Source organism: Pithys albifrons, chromosome 2, assembly GCF_047495875.1.
Source record: "Pithys albifrons albifrons isolate INPA30051 chromosome 2, PitAlb_v1, whole genome shotgun sequence".
Lineage (NCBI taxonomy): Eukaryota > Metazoa > Chordata > Aves > Passeriformes > Thamnophilidae > Pithys > Pithys albifrons.
This window is the reverse complement of record NC_092459.1, coordinates 14,085,732-14,111,519: the sequence shown is the minus strand read 5'-3', so window position 1 is coordinate 14,111,519 and position 25,788 is coordinate 14,085,732. Positions and strand designations below refer to the sequence as shown.

Below are 25,788 nucleotides of genomic sequence, written 5' to 3'. Positions count from 1 at the left end.
TGTAAACAAAAATCTCATGTTTATGTGTTGATGTAGTGAGTCAGAATAAACATGATGGCTTTACCTGAGAAGTTAGAGTCTGAAAACAAACCTCTCATGTTTGGCAACAGGCACAGGAGATTTTTAAAAGAAACACCAAAAATAAGCTTAGCAACATACTTTACAACTCCCACAGGTAAATCTCATTCACCCAGGCACACCCACCAAAGTCAACAAAAAGGAAGAATCCTGTAATGCTGGGTGCTGAGCATCCCTCATGCGCTGTATTCCTCATGCTGCCTGTATCCCACAAAACTTGCTGCAACCTGCTCCTTCAGGGCTAACCTGTTCAGACCGCAATCATTCTCCTGAAAACAGTAACAAATTAGAAGTACAGCAAAGGCTGGCATAGTAAGCTAAAGCTGCAGAGCTCACAGAAGAAAGAAAGAGACTGGGATAAGCACTTATTTATTTTCAGCTTTTGTACACTGCACAGCCTTGCACTATGGCTAGGACTTGCCCCTCATCAGGGAGTGCTGCTATGAAGCTGCCTCCTCTATCTCCTTGGAAATTCTGTTGCTGATCCCTGTGGCACCTGAATACCTTGCATATGATCCAGAAAGATGATTTTCCACCAGGGCAACAAGGAAGACAAGTGGATTGTGAAAAATGCTGCTAACACTTGATTGTGGTTATGGAAAGCTAATTATACATAATCTGATCCATTTTGAAGTAGACAGTGGGTAGAGTATTTCCACCTGACTGAAATTCCAGTTTGATTATGACAAACCTAGTCATGGAAGAAATAGAGGGAAATTTTGAAAGCTGGGTGTTATGAGCAACACAAATTTAATCAAAGAATAGAGAAAAAATCAGAAGAACCATGTAAGCCATGAAAACTTTCATACTATCAGTGTCTGAACAAAGCTTAATAGGACAAGGGGTTATGGGCTTAAGCTCTGCCAGCGGAAATTTAAGTTGGAGATCAGAAAAAAATTCTTTACAGAGAGAGTAATCAGGCATTGGATTGGCCTGCCCAGAGAGGTGGTGGATTCACCATCCCTGGAGGTTTTTAAACTGAGATTGGGCGTGGCACTGATTGCCATGATTTAGTAAATGGACTGGAGTTGGACCAAGGGTTGGACTTGATGATCTCGGAGGTCTTTTCCAACCCAATGGATTCTGTGATCCTATGATTCTATGAAATATCATGAGTACTAGCTCACCATCTATGAGTGCAGAAGATTAGCAGAGAAATCTGGATAGATTTGATTTAGTAGGATTTCTGCCCCCAAACCTCAGATAGAAGCAATATTTCAATATTTTCCTCCCAGGTAGAAGGTACCACAACAAAAATTCACATCAAAAACATTGCTATTTTGTCTGCATCTCCTTAATTCAATAGAACTATTTTGATGACAGGTATTCCCACCTTTCTTACATTTAAAATCAAAGGTTAGCAAGTCAGAGGTTAAGCTGTGAGATTTTAATCAAGACTTTCCTCGAGTGCCAAAGCATTATGTTTTCCTCTATCTTGGGAAAACAACTGCAAGGCAGAGCTGTGGCTCTTGTACTAAACACATTAGGGGAAATGGCATAGCTTCTCTTTTTTTTTTTTTTAATAGTAGAGATATTTTAGGAAAATATGCTAAAATAAATACATTCAACAAACAACAGAATATTGCCGTTCCCAGGACTGTGAATTTTTGCCACTTCTTTTTCTAGTGTAGCATCATTCCTTACACCTCAGGTACAATGCATTCACTAGTGGTGTGTCTAAAGCTAAGAAAAGGGGAGGTATAACATGGTTCTCTGTGTGTTATACCTGGTGGGTTTTATTAGAAAATAAATGAAACCTTATTTCTCCAAATTCTGCTGGCTAAATGACATGGAATTTATTTTATCTTTCACTGAGTTCAGTTTGGCATCTTTTGAGGTCAGTCAAGAGTTTTTTCACTGAATATTGAAATACATCATAATGAATCAATAATTATCCACAGCTGCTTGATAGATGGGGCCTCTGTTATGTTCCATAGATATCAAGAGAATTTTCTATTACGGTGCTCAATTTCATTTTTTCCTACAGCCCTGAGAGGACACTCTGTGCTTGTAGCCAAATTTCCAGTGGAATTTTTTTCTGTTAAAGGAAAGGAATCATTCTTCTAGAGAGGTTTCCTTTCTCTTGGTGCAATCTTAGCTGTTGACAAAGTCAATGGTCTTTGAGGAGTCAGAGCTCTACAACTGGTACCCTCGGGGTGGGAATAAGCTTCCTAGAAGGAATCACTGCTGGAGGTGATGGGACAAGCCCTGCATGGTAAAGCTCCTTCATTCTCAACTCAGGGAGTCCCTTGTCACTCCCAGACCCAGTCCCTGTGGTGTCCTTGCAGCATCCTCCCTCAATATAACTCACCATTAACCTTCTTCTACTTCTGCTTGATATGTCAAAAAGCTGCAAAAATCTGGTAGCCCTATTATCTTTCTCGAGGAAAAATCATTTAATTTGAAATATTTCTTCATGATTACTTTCTTTCTCAGAGGTCCTCCAAATTCATTAGTTAAGAGTACATAAGTGTAGTTCCTGACCTTGAAGTAGATCTGATTCAGCAGCAGCAATTTTATCTTCCTCCTGCAAACAGAGTTGAGAAGCATATTGGTCAGAAACAAACAGAAGAATGCATAGGCATATGAAATATGCTCAGGCCTGCAGAAACTACCAAATATCTTTTAATATACAAGAGATAGAGCTTTCAAAGGAAAGCTACAGCATGTCAACTGCATTTTATGTGCTTCCCCAGAGCCCTGGAAAGGAACTCAAAACTGCAGGTTCAATATGCTTTTTGACCTCTTGGGTATGCACAAGACCTCCCTGCCTTGTACTGATCAACCAAATATTCTACATTAGTATAGTTTTCCTACTTTACCAGCTGCCTTACTGTCCCATAGTTTGCACAAGTGGCAATTTCTGTTGATAATGGTATATCAAGTGGACTAGATGTAACTACACTGTGCCTATATACCAGTTTTCAGAATAGGTTTTTTCATGCTAGCCCACATTAGAAGTCATCCTAAGCACAAGCCCAGTTAATCAAAAGCAAGGGAAAATACTCATTTATAAAATCCAAAATAAGTAACAAAGTTGCAGAGATTTTTAACATGTGGCTGGCAAAAAAAGGAAAGAAAACCTCCTCTAAAGTCAAGTCCAAGAGGCCCATCACTCTTTCTATCCTTGTTGTGTCACTTCGTATTTAGCTGCCACATCTGACCCTCAGGAACAGGACCTCAAAGCTGGGGTACACTCTCCATCACAAATATGTATTCACTGAATGGAATCTGCAGCCAAGGAAGAAGGCTAAGTTAAAACTCCTTGTTGGAGTTTTGCATGAAGGTTCATTCAGATTCATCTCCCCTCCTCCATTCAGGAGTTGGCTTCAGTGTCCTCTTCCTGGACTATTAACTGGCCTAACATTTTCAAATGACAATGTCCTTTCAATAGGCCAGGTGCAAATATCTCTTACTGATCTATCAGTAAATTATTAATCCACAGAGGAGCAAAACACTCCCACTTATCAAGATAAATCTCAATGTGAAGCTTTTCGAGGCTCCAAATTTTCTGTTTCAAATCAGGGTGTACACAGACAACCACAGCTGATGCAAACATTTAAGTGTGATCTGTGCTTTTGGGGTAGAGGTCTGTAGGGCAATTAATGGACCACAGCTTCCTCCTTGGGGTTACCATGAGCCTGATGTGACATGGCCACCAGGACTGGGAAAAAGCAGAAAGAATTCTTGTTGTCAAGTGTGAGAGGGACAAGCATTTGAAACATCCTCAGAGTTTTAGACCACTGGAATCTGTGGCATCCACAACAAAGCATCTGAATAGATGTATCCCTCCACCAGGTTTTGTATTTATTAATATAGCATGACAAAAGGGGGAAAAGCCACAAGAGACTCTAAGAACATCTTAAGCCTCAGCAGCTCCAAGTCCCCTTATAAAACATGTCAGAAAGTCAGATGGGCTGCTGACTTGTAGGCAGCACTGTGGACAGCCTGAGAACACAGCTCCTGCTTGAAGCTGACCCAGGAGCAGGTGCGCTGAGCATCAAACAGAAAACTCTGCTCTCCGTGCCCGCAAGCAGCGCCTCAGCCTCCACACATCACCTGGCCCCGCTCCAGCGATCAGTGATCTGAAACCAGACCCTGCACCGAAGCGTGCTGAATGTGGAACTGCCAGCGCTGAGTCACTCTGTTTGGGGCTGCCCCCACATTTAAAAACATTTTGGTTATTGATCTAAAGATTCATGACTCACAGGCTCAATATAGTGCTGGGTTTAAAAGACTGCTTTGTTCTTGGAAGTGAGACATATGGTCTACTCAGGGCAGCAGCCCTGCTCTGTGACACCTGCTTCCTCAGAAGAAACTCCACGAGAAGCTGAAGAGATGCACAAAAATTAAGTAACAGGGCAAGTGGGCTGTGTAGCTATCACTCCATCCATCCATCCTTTTCTAGTTCACAAGGGTCGGATGAACCAACATTATCCTTGCTGTGGTGTGTCACAGGGGATTACCACAGTGTGCCTTCTCACTTCCCGGGTGTTGAATCTGAGATCACTAAGACCATAAGAGATCATTCACATAAAACTGTCTAATTGAACAGCTTTAGATCAAAATAAGATCTTAAGTCAGACTCTTTACACCTAAAAAATGTGACCTTGACCTAAAGAAGCAGTTTCTAAAGCCACAGAAATACTTAGGAGCCACACTTCAAGGATCTTATCAAATTCATATATGGAAGACACAGCGGCTGCAGGTGACCTTTTTGGTGCTCAATCATGTACAGAAAATACAAGAGCATATTCTTTCATTGTGCTCTAGCACACTTTCCTTGCCTGGAGAAATTAATTTTGGATGTGCGATGTCTCTTTGAATTAACTGGCATGAGCTTTGTAATCAAGCAGTGTTGAGCCAACAAGAAGACAAGGACTTATGGTATTTTAGTGTGGAATACACAAAAAAAAAAGCCAAAAATATTGGCCCAGTATGATGTAAAAGACCACAATACATGCATTCATTCATACAAAAATTAAGTATATTAATACATGATGAGTAAAGGATTTCATATGATGATATACAAATTTAAAACACATACAACCCTATTTAAATAAACTGCATACTGTGCTAGATTCCAAAAAAGATGAAGTTACAATAATTGTCACTTTCAGTTTTATATAATTTTCCAAATAAAAATGTGAGAGTTGCCATTAACTAGTACTGACAATGCACATACAGTACACACATTTGTCAATTTCATTAACCTTCCAAATTAGGTATTCACAGGGAGCTAATGGCAGCATAACACATCATTACAATATTCAATGCAATTTCATGGATATTATGTATAGGGAGAAATTTTAGGCTCTCTTGTTCTTACAGCTGTTAGAAAATATTATACTTTGCAAATATCACATTAGTGATCGGCAAATGCTAAATAGCAGAATCTGAATAGCTTGAATTATGCCCCACTTTCCCGCCTCTCCTCGTCAGGAATGGGGTGCCTCTATTTGTGTCATGTTTGGCCATAAGTAAGAAGCAGAAATCATCTGCCTGGACTTTCCACTCTCCTCAGCATTGCTATTACAGCCTCCATGGCAAGAATTGGGATCCATGAGGTTTGCTCTTAATTTACCCATTAAGTTTCTTGATGACCTTGGGCAAATTACTTAATTTCTTGCATCTGCATAAATTCCTTGCTTCACAGGACACAGTGCAGATAAAATCTATTACACATCATGAAGGACTGAAGTACCAGTAGAAGGGTTAACTTCCTCCTCGTAACTCATAAGGGGGAAAAAGAAAATGAGGAGATCTTCCAGCTGGGAATGACAGTAGGAAGACACTGGGTATGAGAAGTAAAATGTGGACAGGTGTGGGAAGGAGAAGAAAACAACAGATACTTTGAATTATCTACAGTAAGGTTTATTTGGTGATGAGATGAGAGAAGATGCTCAGAAGGAAGCAAAATGAAAGGATCTTAAGTTAAAGAAATATTCTTAAGAAGTCATAATGTTGGGGTAAATACCTTTGTGGTGCAGAAAGACAGACCATGGGATTGCCCACCTCAAAAAACAGTATGTTTTCACCAGCACTAAAAGAACATGAAAGAAAAAAATGTTCTGCAAGACCAGAAGAGAACATAAATGACAGAAATCAGATTTTTCAGCTTTGATGTACTTTTGAGGGTTTTCTTTTCTGGACCACTTTGAATTCCTCAAACTAGTCATATGTGAGTCAAGTCAGCAAGACTGGACCTCATAGAAATTGGTCTAGCTTCAACAGAGAATCCTTAATTCTAAGACATTTTCCTCTTTTGAATTAGGAGTTAAGAAAATGAATAAGGTATAGAAAATTCTCAATATTTTTCCTTCTGATCAGCACCGGAGTGTTTAAAAAATAATAGCCATCAGTAGTTACATTATGGCAAAATAAACACACACTCATATGTAATCTAGAAAAACAACAAATTCCCATGCAAGCCATCCCCTACAGAAATTGTCAAGGTCACCTAAAGCAATTTTAATTGAGATTTGCCTTTCCACTTGATGCTGTTTTCCCTGCAGATGCTACATGGAGCTCAGAGTAGGAACTGTTCACCTTGTCAAACAGGACTAGAGCAAAATGCCCCCATAGCTTACCAAAGGAAAGTGGTCTTCTCCATAGGTGGCAGCACGGTGAGCAGCACTAGCAGCAGCACTTCCTCATTGTTTGGAACTCAGTTGGCTATGTTCAATCACAATACCTGAGGTTCTCTTTTCATGGGAAATGCTTTGGATGGACCAGCTTCACAACAGCCAGCTCATGTTAATTTGAATCACTTTGGTTTGCTTTTCTCACTGTTGCTCTCACTGCCAAGGGCTGTCAAAACACATTGTCCTGCTTTCAGAAAAGAGCCACATACTGTGTCATGGAGAGACACAAAACACAGCTGATAAAACTACACAGAAGAGTTCAGCTGTCTTCCTAGTCTATGTATTTAAATAGCATTCTCCTATAGTAATGAAGCAGGTTTTACGTTAATTTGTCTTTTTCCTGTCCATATGGAGCACCTGCTTCACTTAGACACCTCATTTTGAATTTTTTTTGTTTTAGCTCAGTTTTCCACTTTGAGGATAATATCATCTAGACTACAAGAAAAGTGAGCTTTAAGCCATCTTCCTTTCAGAAGGGTGAAGTTACCCATTCAATCAGTTCTGAGGTGTTAAATAATGCTACACAGGGAGCCTTTTATTGCCCAATAATGTCTCAGCTTCTTCTTGTAACATACAGATAAAACATAGAACAAACAGGTCACTCTGCATCTCCAACAATATGTAGAAAAAATACAGTAATGTTCCAGCCTGCTTAAATTTTGGCCAGTGCAAAACTGTCTGATAACTATGAATAGATTAAAATAAATAGTAACATATTTTCTTGTAGTTGCAGATTTATCACAGACACAAAAAGAGCAATCTTTGACACATAAGAGGGAATATTTTTCATAAGGTGCAGTTCAAATTTGGCTTGTTGTTCCTACACATAAAGTATCCTGGTGTCCTTTAAATTTGAAAAAAAAAAAAGTTTAAGCTGGACAGAAGTGCCAGCAAATGTTATAAACCAGTGGATAGTGGGTGGGTGGTGTGAAAATGTTTCGTAACTGCTAACAGCAACCCTGTTGTGAACCAAACAGCTGTGCACTGAACACAGGTGTGCTTAGCACAACAAGGGCTATTCATGCCTTCCCACAGGGCGCTGGCCAGGTTTGCAGAGCCACAGCTGACCACATAAAGTATTGGGGATGGAAAAGGCTGAGAGTGAAATGCCCACTAAAAGTGTAAACACCAGACTCCACACAAGGACACACACCACACGTATGTTTTTAGCACATTTTTCTAACTGCTATAATAAAAATAGGTAAGGAAAGCCTACTCTACTGTGGGAAGCAGAGAATATAATAACATAGGAAACTAATATGAATGTTATGTGCATGAAAAAATAGGCAGGTAAGACAAAACTGGAATCTGGCACAAGCCAAAATCTTCATCATTTAATTGAACCTGTTGTTCCAACAAACCCTTCCCGCAATGTATCAAAGACATTTGTAATCACAGAAAATATAGAAGATATTCCAAATAATCCTAGCATAAGGGTTACAGATTCTCTTTCCTTGTACAGCACCTCCAGGAGAGAAGACAAATTTGAGAAAACTAAAATATTATGGTTAAAAATTAAATCCATTTACCTTTTATATGCTCTGCATAAAGAGTTTTTGCAGCTTTTCTTACACAAATATCAGTGCAGTGAAAGGTTGGGGGGATGGCTGAATTCTGTTTCCTTTTTTTTTTTTAATAGGATTTTTATGAGATGGTTTAAAAAACAATTCATGTGAAAAGGGAATGGTAATTAGGAACCCTTGAATTCTAATTCTGGATATAGAAATCCTGCTTTGGGCATTTAACTTGAACACACAAGCAAATATTATGATTCAATTGCAAAAGATAGAATTCCTTTGTGGTAAAGCAAAGGACTGCCTGCTCAAGTAGATCTTCTCTATCTATTGTACCTATTATGAAAAGGCAATTATTTGTTAAAAACACAGTCTCTAGATACAATATTTGTATCCAGATGATACACATGAGGAACAAATATTTTCCAGTTGTAGATACAAGAAAGCCACCTTTCATTAACAAAAATATGGCAATGAAAATACAACATACCATAAGCAAGGTGCTGACTAATATCCTCACATTTAAAATTCTCACCAGCCAGTTCAAGGTGAAATGTCACACAACACCAGCTTTGACACAGCAAAGCACCGTCTGATTCCTTCCACTGTTGGTATTCCCAGCTTAATTTCTGCTTTTCAATCAGAGTACAAGTTATCAGACTGAACAGGGTTGCTGTGCCTGCTAGTAAAGTGACCCTATGATACAAATATATCTATAATAAAGGAATTAATTGACCCTGTGAACCTAGAAACCCTTCCAATTCTCCAAGTAACCTTTTGCTCGAACAAAGTGAAGAACCCTGTCTTCTCTTCTGCATGATAGCCCAGTTTCAAAGACACTTAAATACTGAACCAAAAATCCTGTTCCCAGCAGATGTAGGGCCTCGGTGCAGCCGTTACAGATGCACAACAGCAGCATCAAAGACAAGTTCACCGAGTGGCTGCAGCCACATGCTTTTGGCTCCCAGCAGTGGAGACCTAGATGTGTATCTGCCCAACGCTCGGAGTGTGGCTGTTCCACTACTGTGAGCAGCAGCTGGTGGTCAGCCTCCCCGAACCACACTGCAGAAAATAGCGTGCACGAGCCTCACTGTTCACAGGTTATGGCCACTATCTGGGTAAACTGAACATCCTCTCTCACCAACTACAAAGGTCTAGAGAAATACTTTTATTGCATTGTTATTGTTGCTTTCTTCTAAGATGGCCCCAGCTGTCACAGGAAAAATAGGTCCCAAGATCAACCAAGATCAGCGATTTTCATGCGCATTTTTGATGCCCCAGTGTTTGCCACCATTAAAACACTTGCAACTGAAAAGCGGCCTGCAGGTCTTCACTCATCCAGTGAACACAGAGAGCCACTCTCCAGCAGGACATGTATTTCTCGTTAGTCACCATTTTGCCCATAACCCTCAAGAGAAAGAGCCATCTCAGGAGACCGGAGCATAGTTCATCCTCTGCCTACATTAAGTCCCTGGCCTCTCTGCCAAGCTGGTGGAAAGTGCCTGGAGTGGCTCATCACTCAGATTTTGGCTGAGGTCCCCAATTTATCACCTCTGATCCAATAAATAATTAACTTATTCAACCAAAGGAGTTAGTCTTGTTTCTTTTCCCTGTTATTCCCACGTAAGTCTACTGATGTTGCAGGTATTTAGTCACACTTCCTTGTCTATAAAATATGCTGTAAAATTTAAGTGCTACTCAGGCAAATATAGTGTAAAGATTGGCTAGCAGCTTGTAATTAGGAACATTTCATTCGTCACAGCTTACTTAGAAGTGATTTACACTTCCCTCAAAATGTTGAGCAAACCTGAAGCACCCGCTTGCAAAATTCTCAAGTTCCTTTTTGAGATTTCCCTGTAACTGACAAACCCAGCTTCTTTCCAAAAGCACCAGAATTTGATATCTACCAACAGAATATCTCTCTGCCCTGCAGCACTGCTGTTAGCCATCCTCCTGTGTTTAAAGACTCACCCAGGGAATTACAGGGCCATTGGATTTACCATATTTCAGTAAGTGCTTGTACTATACTGGAACCAACATTTGCCTTTTATATGATATAAAATGTTACAACAACAGCCCTGAGAAAGTTTTTTAAAAAAACTATAAGATCTGAGAATCTGGAATCCCCCATATTTGTTAAAAAATTGCTTAAACAATGGCACTGGCTCTCCATTTATTCAATTACTAAAGGTTTATGCTAGCTACACTTGAGCAAAAGCAAGACCAATTCCAGTCTAAGCAGATCTAACACCTTTAAAGGAAAATCTTCACGTTGATATTCTCATCTTAAACCTTTCAATCAGTCTTACAGAAACCCTATTTTTACGCTTTTTCATGTGGAAATGAATGACTTGCTGTTCTTTTCTGTGATAATTTAGCTAAGGAACAATTATTACTTTGTGTCCTCAGCTGTGGAAACGACAGAGTTGAGTTACTTCAGTTCATTCTTTTTCCTCTCTATTTAGAACTATAAATTATATATTTTTGTCTTTATAAGGAGTTTGCAACAGGAAATAAATTGCTCTCATCTGAGTATTAACCTCACCTAAAGATTTCTATAGAAATTAAATTTCTAACCTCATACAAAGATAAAACTTTACACTCATATTGTTTCTTCAAATTTTTTATGTGTTTTACAAATCCAGAAGAAATTCTGCCCTTCAGCTTCTTAGAGAGATCTGTACCTAAGGGTTAAAAGCAAAAAAATTGGACAGAACACTGCTGTGGAAGGGAGAGATACAGCGTGTGAAAAATAAAATCCTTGCCCATAAGATCCTTTTATTCAAGGTCTGTGATTTTAGAAAGTTTTTAGACCAAGCCTCTAGATAAATTAAATCATAGATTGATATAAATCATACAAAGTTATCTTTACAACCATAGATCAGTATACTGTTAAGTCACTCACACTATCTTTTCACTATTTATTACAGGGGTGAGCCCTCTAGCACTAGCACAGCTAATGCCACTGCAAAAATTCAAAGCCCGGTAGTAAAACTTTCCATGTACAAATTTCACTAATCACTACTTAGAAACAGATTACCTTCAAATGAGAAAATGTGAAGAAATTGCACCAACTGCAGCAAACAAAAACCCCACTAGTTATTTAAAGAAAATTGCACACTGCAATGCTGCCAAGATGTCACAGTGTCTCCATCACAGCCGGAGGTGGATGGCTTCTGTAGGCTTGGGCAATTCACATTTCAGATTTTTTTCCCACTGCCCACATGTTCAGTTTTACTCAACAGAAAGCCCTCTCTCTCCCTTATTTACCTTCTAAAGCAAAGCCCACATTGGTGGGAATGAACATCGAAGTGACACTTAGGAAAAGCAACATCATTTGAACAGCTGTAGACAGTCTGTTATTTATCAGAAATTTTAACAAAGGCCAAAGGAAAAAAGCAGCAGTTCAGAAGAGAGCAAGTCTTGCCCTAGCACAGCTGTTACACAAGATGCAAAAATTTCAAAATGAGAAAGTAAACACCACCCTATATTCTAGAAAAGAGCGAAGAGATTTTTCTTTCCAATCCATGGAAATAGCAAACTTAACACTAATGAAATGCAAACATCTCTCCACCCCCAGAATACAAAAGCTGGGATCCATTTGTGATTCTTTTCTTGTGGTGTTACTTTGTCCACACTACCCACAGGGTAAAAAGCTACAGATGCTGGACAGAGCCCCTGCAGCAGTAAACTAGGACTGCTTTATTGATGTTCATGTTCACTGCATTGACAGGTTGCTGGACAGGCGTAGAGTTCACAGCCAGACTCTGCCAACAGCTCACATTTTGGTGTGCTGCAATTTGGGAGAACACCCACAGGAGAAAACTCTGCCTTCAGTAACCAGATTTGTTAAAAGCAGTGCAGAGATATCCTTTCAAAGGACCTTTCAGTAGTGTTCTTGTTGAGGGAAGGAACTGATGCTCCTGTGATATCAGTATTAGGAATTCAAAACTGTCCCCATGCTGCAGATGGAGACAAACTGATGGCAGCTCTAGCATGAGCCAGTTTGATTTGGCTGCTCTGTCATCTAGAGGGTTTTACCAAGGAAACGAGAAGCTGTTCAAAGTTATATACCCTGATTTACCAAAGGCAATATCTCAGGCTGACAGACAATTCTGAGAAATGGAAAGAGGAGTTGATGTTTTCTAGCACAGGCATTAGCCACCTTTATGTCCTGATCTCTATAAAAAGGTTTGGGGCATCCGCATCTTCTATATGGTGCATATGGAGCTCAGGTGCCTGACCTAAAGCCAAAAAAGTCCTGCTCTGGGAGGCAGACACCATATCTCCATCGAATGAGATGATGTGTAGGTCCAAATCTGCCCTGTTTCACATCTTGGACAGGCCATGGCCTCAGGAGACAGAGATGGCCAAGGTCCATGTCAGGCACATGCACAACCAAGTGACTCTCTAGCAGGAGTAGCACTGGCCACCCACACAGCATCTGAGGGTCCACACACCTCCAAAGGCACCACAGAGGCAAACTACCCAGAAGTGTAGGAGATAATAGGAGATACAGGATGAGAGTGGGGTATTTCTTTGTTTAATTGTGCTATTGGCAGCTCTGCTCTTATGTCTGGGACAATATGGGAAACAAGGTATGCATATTTGGGCATCTACAAGAGCAGCAGTGCTGTACAGACACCTGTGTCCTGCAGGGCTGACAGCAAAAGCCAGGCACTAAGCAACACAGAGCTCTGGATTTCTGGGCACCACTGATATACTTTGAATGTTTTTCATACAAAACAGAAGAAAAAGGCAATGCACCATGGGAAAAACTGTAACCCTGCATTTGAGTACATCTACAAGTTAGACACAGTTTGGATATTAAACCTTAATCTTCCACCATCCTTTGAATGCCTGAATCACTGGTTCAGGAGTATTCTGGCCTAAGTTCTATTCATCTTCCCTGATGGAATAACATAATTTTGTGTAAACAATCACATATTAACTGGAAAGGGAATCCCAGGTCATCATTTTCCACCTACTATGGCGTTCTTCACTGTCTAAAGTCCATATCTTTCTATCTGATTCCTAGAGTATATTTATTTTTACAAACAAGAAAAGGTTCCGTTCAGGAAAATGAGAGGTACATAACAAAAAGGGGACTCAATAAAACTACATTTCTTGCCCACCTCTCAACACTGGGCTGTTGGATAGTGTGGGGTGTAGGGGTACAGGCTGGAGTAGGTGATTGGAAACTATTTGCTGGTGTCATCACAGTTAATGCCCCCTGGGGTTACAGCAATCTGACATTTGTCAGTGAAAAATGTTGTAGTCAGAATTATTTCTGACCATCATTCCCCTTGACTATGTTCTACAGCTATTTCCCCTGGTTATTCCAGTAAGCAGCAATCTACTGCAGTGCACTCAATGCTCTGTGCCTTATATCATACCCCAAAGGCCCAAAGCAATACACCAAAGAAATAACACTCTAGCTGTGTTTCTGAATTTTAGGTTAGTTATAATACCATGGACAATAAAAAAACCCTCAGGGTTCCAGTTACTAATAGAAAATTATTAACTTCTGAATTTTTAATAATTCACTTTCAATATTTTCCTTTTTAAAACCAGTATTCACATTTCTAAGAATTGCTGGCTACTGTACTCATAAAATGGAGCCCAATTTTGCTGTGTCTAGGGAAAGATAAGGAAAAAAAGATGCACAAACCAGGAAAACTGTAGAAAAATATTGGCTGGAAAGTCTATGTTCCTGAAGAAAACCAAGGATAACATTTAACCAGAAACTGGTTTTGACATTAAGCTGTCAGTAGTTCCTTTAAGCACTGGAGCCTCTCAGGCTGCAAATAAAATCCTGATTCATATAAATGCATAGATTAAGCAAGTGTATGACTCCACCAATTTTTTTCAGAAAATTTAATGAGAAATTACTCTTTGAAAATTGATATGCATGCAAATTGATATATACATTTATTATCTATAATGCATGACTTTATATGTTTTGTTTCACTTTCACTGAAAAATCTACTTCTTATTAGGAGAGCAGGAGTAGTGCACCCACATTAGCCAGGTGTTTATAGAACTTGCCTGTGTGAAACACGATAGGCTAAAATCCATTTATACCAATCACATCCACAGCAGCATTTCCACATATGGCCTCACATATATTTCAGCTTTGAAACATTAGCTCAATGTTAACTTAGGGCACCAATCTCTTTATCTGGAATAAGCTAAAGCTTTTTGTTTTTTGTTTTTTCTTATCCATCAGCTGCTCAGTAGATATTCAACATATACTTTTATGTTCACAAATTATGCCAATTGAAATACACAAGCTGCAAAATAGAAGAGAGGAAAACAAAGACAGCAAAACTCCCACCACAGGTCAATCTGCATATAAAATCACATTTCAAAATGTGTGTGTATGGCTCGGCTTCATGAACGAAGATTTGGGAAGGGCTGTCCCCACGTGGGTGTGCCCTTCCAGCCTGCGCAGTGGATTTTAGGTGAGGCTCAGCGTGCGCAGAACTGGCCTCACCGTTTCAGTCCTGAGGTTCATCTGCCACGGCCGAGCGAGCTTGGACAGTGACAGTGAAGTCCTCAGGACTAGAACCTACAGCACCCGACATTTCCCAGGAGGTCTCCCATCCAAGTACTAATCCGGGGCTGACCCTGCTTAGCTTCCGAGATCTGACGGGATCGGATGTCAGGGAGGCATAAGGAATTACCTAACCCGCTCCCTCAAATTTTACAGTCTTCAGTGGTGTTTGATATATCCCCATCTTCTCTACAAATTTTGTCTAACAAAAAATACTGCCTATTTCTCCATCTTTTCAGACGACTCTCCTATTGTTGGTAGGTAATTCAGCTATATATTTAGTACTTCACATGCTTTCCATAGCACAAAAGATATGTATATATTTTCACCTTCATACAACACACCGCCAAAGTTCTAGGATCCATTACTACTACTACTTTAAAGGATTCAAAACAGAGGACAAAGAAGAAGAAAAAAAAACAGAAGAAAAAGCTTTCTCTTTTCTGAACTCTAGAATCTGAATTTTAGCTAAGGTATAACTAGGAACAATCAACAGACGACATGAGGCTACAGCAAAACCTTCACCAGTTTTCAATTTAGGAAAAGGAAGAACAAACACCATTGTCATAGGTACTTTAAATTGATAAATAATAGAGGGCACAGAGGTTTTGAGCCAAATCCTACCTTAGGCAGTAGAAAGATACATAATGGATACAGTGGTGTTTTGGATTAGAACTAATTTTTTTATCTAATTTAAACTAAAGTTGTAAAGCAATTTGGCTCACTCCATTAAACTCAGCAAATCGTACATTTTACAAATGTCTGATGAATGTCTGAATAAGATAGTTTCAGAAAGACATTTAAATGGATAGCAATAGCTTTTGCTTGAAGAACACATTATTGATGTGAAATCCCTCAGCTGTACATTACTGGGGGCTGGGACTGCACACTGTGTGAGTGCTCTGTTCTTGTACCATCCACCAACATCTCCTGACAGTCTTTGTCAAAAACAGGACACCAAGCTGGGGACCTTTGTCTAAACTGGCCTTTTAACCTTCTTATACACCTTTCTTACATGGAAAAAATCATACAGGTATCTGAGCAAAACTTCTTCCCCTTTCTCTCTTCCTCCCCACTCCCTCACAGTTACAGCATTCAGTCACCATTCCACTCATTTTCTCTTCAAAACTTTTTCATTTTAAATCACTGTCAAATTAAAATCAGTCATAGGATCAGCTATATCTGAGTGCAACAAGCAAGGGGCTTAAGCTTATTTTTTATATTAACAGCAGAGTGGAATGCTCTTAGTACCTAGCATTTTACCAGACCATCTTTCAGAAGCATTAGCAGAAGAATACACAGTCCTCCTTGATTATCTCAGACCTTAAATTTATTATGCCCCTATCACACACAGCTATTATAGTCAACTGCAGGTTTGTAATTACTCTCAGTGGGAGAAGGTTCAAGTCCTTTATTTCTTCCTCAGAAGAATATTGGGTCTGATACAATTCAGGCCAGATTCATACTGTTCTCTTCTCTAAAAATCTATTTCCTTATTTTTAGATTAATTCAAACTACAAGATACCATCTTTCTCTCTGGCCCTTGACCTTCTACATAACCCTTCTTTATGCCAGAAAATAATGTGTAGGAGAATATAATATTAATTAAAAGTCAGCATACCTTTGATTTGTCATTAAATAAAAATATGATAACATCACTGAAGAAAAAAATCTTGAATATAGTTCATTATATAGACAGTGAGTAAAATTAAACTGTAGTTGTAAGCAAGTATTAAGAATATAAGCATATTGCCCTCTGATGCAGATGCAGTCACTCAGTTGGATTCACTTGAACACAGGTGTGGGATTCTTGCCAACTCACAAACAGTTTTTGTTTGCCCCAGCATCCCCCTGAGGTTCTGCCAAACCACTGAGAAGGAAGAGAGCCACCACTCAGTCAGGGGGTGTCTCTGCGGTGACTCTGTTGCACGAATAACGTGAGACACTCACCCCTACACACACCTATGCGTCACCTATAATTGTACTCTGGTAAGTCTGCATCAGAGCTTTCTCTTAAAGGGGGATATGAATGTCTTTCCTTAGTTGTTCTCTGTGAATAACTTGGATGCTTTTTTTTTCAAGGCACCTAAGAAATATTATTCCTTAGGAATTAATAAGCTTAAGAAGTTTTTGTAAAAGGAGACTGAAATAAATAATAGTGTTTGCAGAGGAAGGTGGAAACCATACATTTGTTGCAACTTTTATTATGGCTTGATGATATTTCCAGGAAATCAGGGTTTTACAGTAGCTCAGTAATAAAAAGGGTCAACACACAAGCCTGGCTTTCATGCATTATGAGTCTTCTACAAAAGCTAACTCTCCCAAAAGATGCACTCACTACTTGAGCTCCACAGCTTGAGAATCCCCCACAAAAATTGCTTTTAAAGGGAAAAATTAATAAGAGTTCTTCATCAGACAGAAAGATACTATAATCAGGTTCAGAAAGTTACTAGCATGGAAAAGATTGCTGATTTAGGAATTAACATTAGTGACAAGTCCCTCAGCACTTGATTTTGTTCATAATCTGCACCACAAAGGCTACTGCTCTTCCCAGATCATCACTATTGAGTTAAAACAAGAAAAGGACTAAAACCAGCTAACAATATTTGCCAACTCCAGCTGCTGGTTTTGTCTTCTGTTTAAATGCTATTCATTTCTCCCGTATTACATTCTTAGCAGAAAATAATTGACTCTACAAAAACTCAGATTTGGTACCAATTCTATACACAGAAATATTTCAAAGCTGAGGGCTTATAGATATGGAATTTTCTTTTAATGAAGGATTCGAAAGGAATAACATGATCATGTACCTATATTTTATAAAGGAACTAACTGAGCTAAGCTGGAATATGAATATTGAAATGCCTAATTTTAACTGGTGAACTAAAATGCCTAACAGTCAAAAGCCAACTGCATGATATATAGCACCACTAAGCAAAGGTAATATTCATTGGGTGGATGTCATAATTATGTATTTCATATATGTGTCACCTTAGCACTAAATTTCCTGTCTTACATACTTAAGTAATGTAGGGTTAATTTCAATACATGTAAAATGTATGCTATGCCATGTTAATAGAACATACTGTCAATTTTAATTAGAATTCAACATTTTTTCTACTTCAGAGTAAAAATCAATCACTACTTTCTCTCAGTTTCTCCAGTCAGCTGCATAATATAATACCCTTAAGACCCCGCATACTGTTGTCATATAAATCCTCATGGTGCAAGTGTTATAATGTTTTGGTTTATATGTATTGGTGACACACCTGAGTTTTTGAGGTCCTCTACATTTGCGATACACTGAAATTTGGACAATTTATGTGCTGAACTGCCAGACACATTCTGGGAAGAGAAAAGCTCTGCAACAATGTTGTGGTATGACACAAGATCCAAGCTAAAGATGTTTGTGAAACGGCTTTCATTGAGCCAAAGCGATTTTATGATACTTCAGCACAGTATAGCATTATGATGGCTGGACTATTAGGGCAACTCACTGTTTACCCAGCACAATCATATTTCTGGTGTATGCAAAAAAAGTGTGAAAATAAAGACTACTTAGGTTACAAATGCAAAATCTATTATCCCCAGCAATTTAGGGAATTTTCACTGTTTCCTCTAACAACCTTATCACACTTTTTAAGAACTGTCATAATAAGGAAACAGTTACAGCATTGATTTACTTAAAACTTTGCTACTGAGAACAGTCCATTTTACAAATTGCCAATTAGTCATGATCAAGTAGTTACTACTACAAATTTACTGGAGTAAATAAGTAAAATAACAACTGCTTTGATTTTTCATTTTTAATCTACTGGAACTTGACCTTTGGGAAATTGAGATTTTAAAAATGCTCTACATGCTGATTTAAAATATGGAACCTGGAATTTGCCCAAAATTATGATATCCTCATAAAAAGGCAGGCTGGTCAAATTTGTTAGTATAAAGCATAGACATCCAGGCTTTAAAGACCCATGTGCTGAGAGAGTCTCACATTGACATGGCTTTAAAGGTCACATACATACTCTGCCTCAACTGAACCCCAAGGGATGCTGTGGCTGAGCACACAAGATGTTCAGATACTACAATCAGGTTTAAATGGGCATATGGCAGAAGAAATCTGTTCCCATAGGAGGAGGAAAAGGAGAAGTAATATCACAAGCAAAATTAAGAAAAATCAGGATGACAGCATATTACTAAACTAATAGAAAGGGTGATACAAAAGGGAGGAGGTTGAGTTGCACAGAGACACTAGAAATTAGGAAGGTAATTCTGGGAGCAGGGCAATGTGCTCAGTGTTCATGCTGACCTTCAGCTGGGGAAAAATGTCATTCCTTTTGATTCATTGGGATTTTGGTACATTTCACATTTACCTAATATTTTCAGTGCAAGGCAACTAATCTCAAAAAAGCTATATTAATGAGTGAGTTCACAAAAGATAAGCAAATAAGTGAGTAAGGAATGAGATTTTTTTTCCACCTGTTTAAGACAACCTTCATACACTGGCATCTAGACCTCAGAATCTTTCAGATGTTCCTGCTCTATTTGTCAGGCCCAGCTTACAAAGCAGAGGTTAACTTTGCTTAATATGTTTGGACCCAACTCTGTCTAAGATACTTTTTTCTTTGTTTTCCTTTCCCTGGGCTAATAAGATAGAAATCAGCCTCAGAAAGAATGAACATTTTGTGCAATATTTTTCTTTCTGCCATGTCTGAGCTCAGCTCTAAACATGAAACTACAAATGCAGAAAGACTCATTTGCCTTTCAAAGTACATTTTGGGATCGCTCTTAGCTTTGCAGTATCAGTGAAAGTGCAAGTGACAGGACTGTGACCTTCTCTTTGCTATCTGCACAGAAGCATGATGCAACATACCCATTTTCCCCTTAAAAAACAATATAAAGGAAAACAGGCATTTTAAAAAAATTGTTACATCTTTACCGTCACATACATTTTTATTTTTTTTAAATCCATAAAGCATGAAAAAAATCACAAGACATTCAATTTAAAAACTCCTCAGGTCTATAGAGTACTTTCTCCTCTTGCCTGGAACATCATTATTTTGGGAAGGACTTTTCCACATGGATATATGACAAATGATGCAAAAATCCTGTTCTGACACCTCCTCTATTGTATCCAAACAAGGCAGAGAATATTTGGTAACCCTCACAAGGCTGGGAGCCGTCTGCTGCAGGAGTTGAATACAGCACGGAAGGAAGGGAGTTTAAAAGACACACTATCAGGAGACTGAGGGAGAGGGGCAAAAACCTCCTACTTCAGGCTCCCACTGGAATGTGGACTTCTACACAGCACAGTGCAGATTGCAAGTACCTTTGCACTGACTGGGAAGGACTGGATTGGGCCCTTCCAAGTTTCAGTTTTTTGTGGTTCATTTGTTTCCTTTGTTTTTCTTAACAGTACATTCTAACAATATTTTAATTAAAGTCATATCTTTACACAACTTTGACTGCATCTTAATGAAGGGGGTTTTGTTTCTAGTTTGGGGTTGGGTTTTGGTTTTGTTTTGGGGGTTTTTTTTGTCTAGTATTTTTCTTTTATACTTAAAATATCTAATTACCAAGGAAACTATAATGAAATCGTCTAAATGTGAAACAACAAACAGCAATTCCAATTAGCAGGGGGACTGATAAAAGAATTTACATTTCCAAAGCTGTAGCCAGATACTTTTTCTTATTATGTTACCTGTTATTCATTTCATGCTATCAAAGTTCCTTTGCACAACAGAGAAGCATTTATAAATTCCAGCCATGATTCTTCCTCCAGATAAGCAGCACTGTAAGGAAAGGAGGAGTGAGCAGCAACAAAAGAAACCTGGGAAGTTTCAGTGAGGGTTTGTGGGGAGAAGGCCAGGAGATTTTCGTACCTTTCCATTTTTCCTACCTGCCTAAGTCCCATACATCGGTTTTACCCACACAAGTACACTTAAGTCCATTGAACATTTTTGTAAATGTTGACTGTAGAGCCAGTAGAAAATTATGACAATAACAACAGCTCCTAATACTCCTGTAAAATGCTTCACCTACATATAAGAAAAATTATGCCAGAAGACATCTGACTACTGCTGTTTTCATTGATTTTGCTCCCAAGAAGACTAATCATCTACCACAATGTCACTTCACATCACTCTGCTGAGAAGCTGCACCTCAGCCTTTGTTTACAGACTCTTTTAATTACCAAGCATGTCTCCCACAAGTGAAAGAACTATTATGCACAGAGTAGCAGCACTGTCACCATCACTGCATTCAGGCAGACTCTGGAAATGATTAGCCCAACATAATTTCTTACAAGAGTGAATTGCTAACTATCCATTAAAAATAATAAAAAATATTTTTAAAGGCAAAAGAAACCAAAAATCACCCCTCAATTTGACAAAATTTAGATGGGAAACAGCAGTTGTAATGTCAACATTTAATTGTTCATGACATAAAACCCCTGTCTCAAAACTCAGGTCTATGGTAAATATGGGAGTGGAGTAAGTGGCACAGGAGCCAAATTCACCCTTTGCTTTCAGGAAAACCAAGAGCATTCCCTGAAAAAACCACATCTGACCAGGACATAGATACTCTGGCATCATTCTACTAGGATTCCTCTTTGTGGAAACTTGGACACACAGGAGGGATGGCTGAAGAGAGAAATGGTCTGTGAGCCAGAAACATGGAGCAGTGGTGCCTCCTGTCCAGACACCTTTGCCCAAGTTCTGGGAATCAAGATCATGACAAATATTGTGAATGTCAGCTATAGCTGACACACCTGAATTTTTGATGTCTTCTACATTTGTGATACACTGAAATTTGGACAATTTATGTGCTGAACTGCCAGACACATCCTGGGAAGATAAAAGCTCTGTAACAATGTTGTGGTATGACGCAAGATCCAAGCTAAAGATGCATCACCAGCTCTGATGGCACCATCAAAGAAAAACAAAAAGCTGATTTTATCCTTCTCCTCAATCTTCTTTGAATCTTAATTTCGATCTGATCTCTATTTTCTTATTTTTTTATTTTGCCTTCTTTTTATTTCCTGCTTGGCATCCCAAAATGCTGGGTATTGCTGCTGTGCACTGGTAGAAAGATGTTCTTCTCCCCAGAGCTCCTTGTAATTCAGTGGTGTGGGAACTGATTCATGTCGCCACATGTAATTTGTATAGCAATTTGGGACCCTTCTGGAAGAAAGACGCTATAGAGCAGTCAGATCATTTGCATTATAAAGATTCTGGTGGCTGTTTCTTGGATTAGACACTTTAGGTTTGTATTATGTTTCTGTGTCAGAAGAAATAGGAGCCAAAATGGAAAAAAAAGTCTTTTCCCCAAAGTCAGATATACATTCCATATATTAAGTATTGTATATTCATTAGGATTCTGTTTTACATTTAAACTTCCAAAACACACTTCCAGATTCTCCTTCATTTTTAAAAACAAGTATTTTGAACATTCAAATTAAGGTATTGCTTTTTGAGTTTAACATAAACATTGCTCTTTCCCCACAGTAAACTCACCCTGAGCCAATTCCAAGCATCCAGTTTCCCAGATCATTAAATGAAACAGCTCAGTCACTGTCTCTGATGATAGTCTTCTTCACAGAGCAGCAAGAATTCATGAGTGCCTCCTACAAACCAGTAGCCAGGAAGGGCCAGTAAAGTTGTTCTTGGCCAAGATGTGATGCAAAATATCATATTGCCTCTTCCTGGAGAAAAAGGGGGCTGAGGTAAACAGGAAGAATCTTAAGATATAAATGAAGGAAACACTATAAGTTAAAGAGGGGTTAATATGAAAAGAAGTGTAATGAAAATAATTTCTGAATCCTCTGCCCCAGGTGTATAACCAATAAAAATAAGATTAGCTTCACTGACTTCAAACCTCATTTTATGCCAGATAAGGATCTGGCTGACTTAATTTTACCCCTTACTTTTTTAAACAATGAAATTATAGTATCTGTAGCCTTACCTTCAGCAACAGGTGAGCAGAAAAGATTTTGTACCAATAATAAGAATCCATCTTCTTTTTATATAGCTTTTAGCTTCTCTCAGTAGTTTAAAAATGCCTCACAGAGTGTTTTGTTATCCATATTGTAGCACTAATTTCTTCCATGTTCAATAGGCTTATTCCAGACTTTGCTGGAGTTACTCCAGGTACATTCAACAGCAAACGACCATACAATCATTCAGCATCTCTCTGACCAAATTTATATATACATACCATACACTCCTGTGCCAGCACAACACTAAACTGTCACATTTTCATGTCATTTCATATAAACAGAACTTGTTCCTTTTTTAACTAATTTTTTATAGAGAAGAAGCTGTTCAACATGATACTTTGGAGTGGGGGACACAGTCAGAGACTACACTTTAACATGTACAAAAAGAGCATCCTATTTTAAGGTATTCAGAACAAGTCCAGCAGTTTATATACTTGCAATATTAGGACTGACTTGATCTGCTTCCTTACTGCATTATTATCTAATTACACTGCATTTCCTCCCACTTGGAGACAGACCAAAAGTTCACTGCAGTTACCACAAATCTAGCTTTGGGTCAGGGCCTTATTTTGTAAAAAATGGTCTGTCTGCAGTAGGACTTACTGCTGGTGCAAGTAGCTATTCAGTGTGGGTATGGATGTCACAGTCTGGTCCTGAGAATCATTTTAAGCATTCTTCCATAACCTATCATGCATGTTCTAAAAATGTTGAGCAAAACCTGTAAAAAAGATGATGCTACAGCAAGCTATCCTAAAGCAATACCACAGTAGAGAGTATGACAATGTTATCAAATAAAACAAGATAGACATCTGTTATTTAAGTTTTTACAAAGCATTTGGTGTTATACTCAATAAATAATATTCCATGAAGTTTAAATGTAATCCTGATGGACACTTAGCAAAAATAATTTTAAAATGAATAACATATGTGGAGAGTATCTGATGGTTTTCCACTCTGAAAAATGAAAGAGAGCTATTTGTGCCAGAAATTGATGCTCTTCCAGTTATCATTGTGTTAAGGTAACTGTGCTCCAATGCAGTACATTGTGTGCATAAAATATCCTCACATTTTAATGTGGACCAGAAGTGTAGGGAGGATGGGAGGCGGGGGGGAAAAAAGGAAAGAAAATCCACTGATACAGTTAGGAATTTCAGGCTGCTGGTTATTAAAGTGCCCTTCGTTCACCTGCTACATCCAAATCAACAGTGCAGTGATTGGCGTTTGCTCTTGTAAGCGGGTATTGTGTGAGCAGTGGGCAGCTGGAACCTTCCGAGAATCTTCACTTGTCAGAGATGAATCAATCATCTCAAAAGATGTCAGCATCTGCCCAAACCATTTTATATTAGAATAAATGGCAGATGGTGGTGTTTTTATATTTAATCAGTTCCACCAAATGCAGTTTCATCTCTTATAAAACTAAACCATCTGCAGTGTGTAGGTGTACAAATCTAGCTAAATGCCCACCACAGAGCCTTTCTTCTTAAAGGTAAACTGTACATGGTTAACATTTGTAGATGCTAAGTTCAATAAATTTCAAAACCTTTAACAAACTGCTCTGTTTTTATAAATACTTTTATTTTATTTTTATATTTCAAATATTTGGTATAACTGGTCCATGCCTAACTCTTACTTCTGAATCTTCTTATGTAAACTGCTTATATTTGACAGTATTAAAATAATTTCTATGTAAGATCAATCTTCCCTTCTTTCTATATCACTGTAAACCTCAGGCCCAGCCTCATAAAACGTGGCACAGAAAGAGACTTAATGACTTGCCCAGGACAGAAGACGTCAACAGAGGTATAAGTGAGAAAAGGAGAGGTCTGACCTGGCAAGATCAGCCCTGAAAGTTTTGACCTTAAGGCTTTATTTTAAGTCTGGGTTTAAATACTATCTCCTATAACAGCCTCATAAACAAACCAATGAAGCATAGACCAGATAAATGGACAGGAAGGTGGAGTGAAAACTGGCCGAACTGTTGGGCTGAAAGGGCTCTGATCAGCAGCACAAAGTCCAGCTGGACATCAGTCATTAATGGAATACTATGGCATTAATATCTGGGCTGTACTGTTTAAACTCTTTATTAAAGGCCTGGATGACAGGGACACAGTGCACCCACAGAAAGTTTGCAGCCAGTAGGAGTGCTTGGTGTACCAGATGCTTGTGCTGCCATCCACAGGGGCCTCAGCAGGCTGGAGAAATGGGCCAACAGGAAAATCATGATGTTCAACAAAAGGAAATGCCAAGTCCTGCAGCTGAGGAGGAACAACCTCATGCACCAGTATATGCTGGGGACTGACCACATAGAAAGCAGCTTGGCAGAAAAACATCTTGCTGAGGAGAGCAAATTGAACAGACACCAGCAATGCACCCTTGAATCAGAGAAGGTGAATAACTGCTTGGGCTGAGTTAGGACGAGCATTGCCAGCAGGTCACAGGAAGTGATCCTTCTCTGCTCAGTACTGGTGAGAAACATCTGATGTGCTGCTTCTAGTCCTGGGCTCCCCAGTTCAAGAGAAAAAACATCCAGATGCACGTCCAGGAAAGAGCTACAAAGATGGTGAAGGAACTGGAGTCTAGTTCTGCAAAAATTGGTGTTCTTGGACTTATCTTTGATTTTGTCCCAGTTTCTCCCTTTGTGGTAGGTTTTGCTGACAGTAGCATGGAAACATACACAATTTCAAAATAATTTCTCCAACAGAACCTGGCTGACCATGAGCAGGCTGCACAGCTGACTTTAAATATATTTGATAGGATTTGGTGGGGCAAGAGGAGCACCACTAAAGAAGTCACACATCTTAGCACTGAGTTCAGTTTTTGTACTGTTTCCATTTTATTCAGTCAGCACTGATGCTCGTGTGCAATGACCAGTACAAATCAGAACTACTGACATATATTGGACTCTGCTGAGACTAAAATTAACAGTGAAATCACTTGGAGATCCAGAAGTCCCCCAGCTGTCACGGAACCAAAATAGCTAAATTCTCTATCATAAAGAAT

At 38.9% G+C, this 25,788-nt stretch overlaps 1 long non-coding RNA gene across 1 annotated transcript in view; it reads right to left on the bottom strand.

Annotated features, from left to right (window-relative positions):
* The window catches only part of LOC139668274 (uncharacterized), a 70,122-nt gene that overhangs the window by 24,698 nt on the left and 19,636 nt on the right, over window positions 1–25,788 (bottom strand). The window contains exon 2 of the long non-coding RNA XR_011697014.1: window positions 2,563–2,605. This is a non-coding gene — a long non-coding RNA (uncharacterized lncRNA). The remainder of the gene's footprint in view (window positions 1–2,562; window positions 2,606–25,788) is intronic.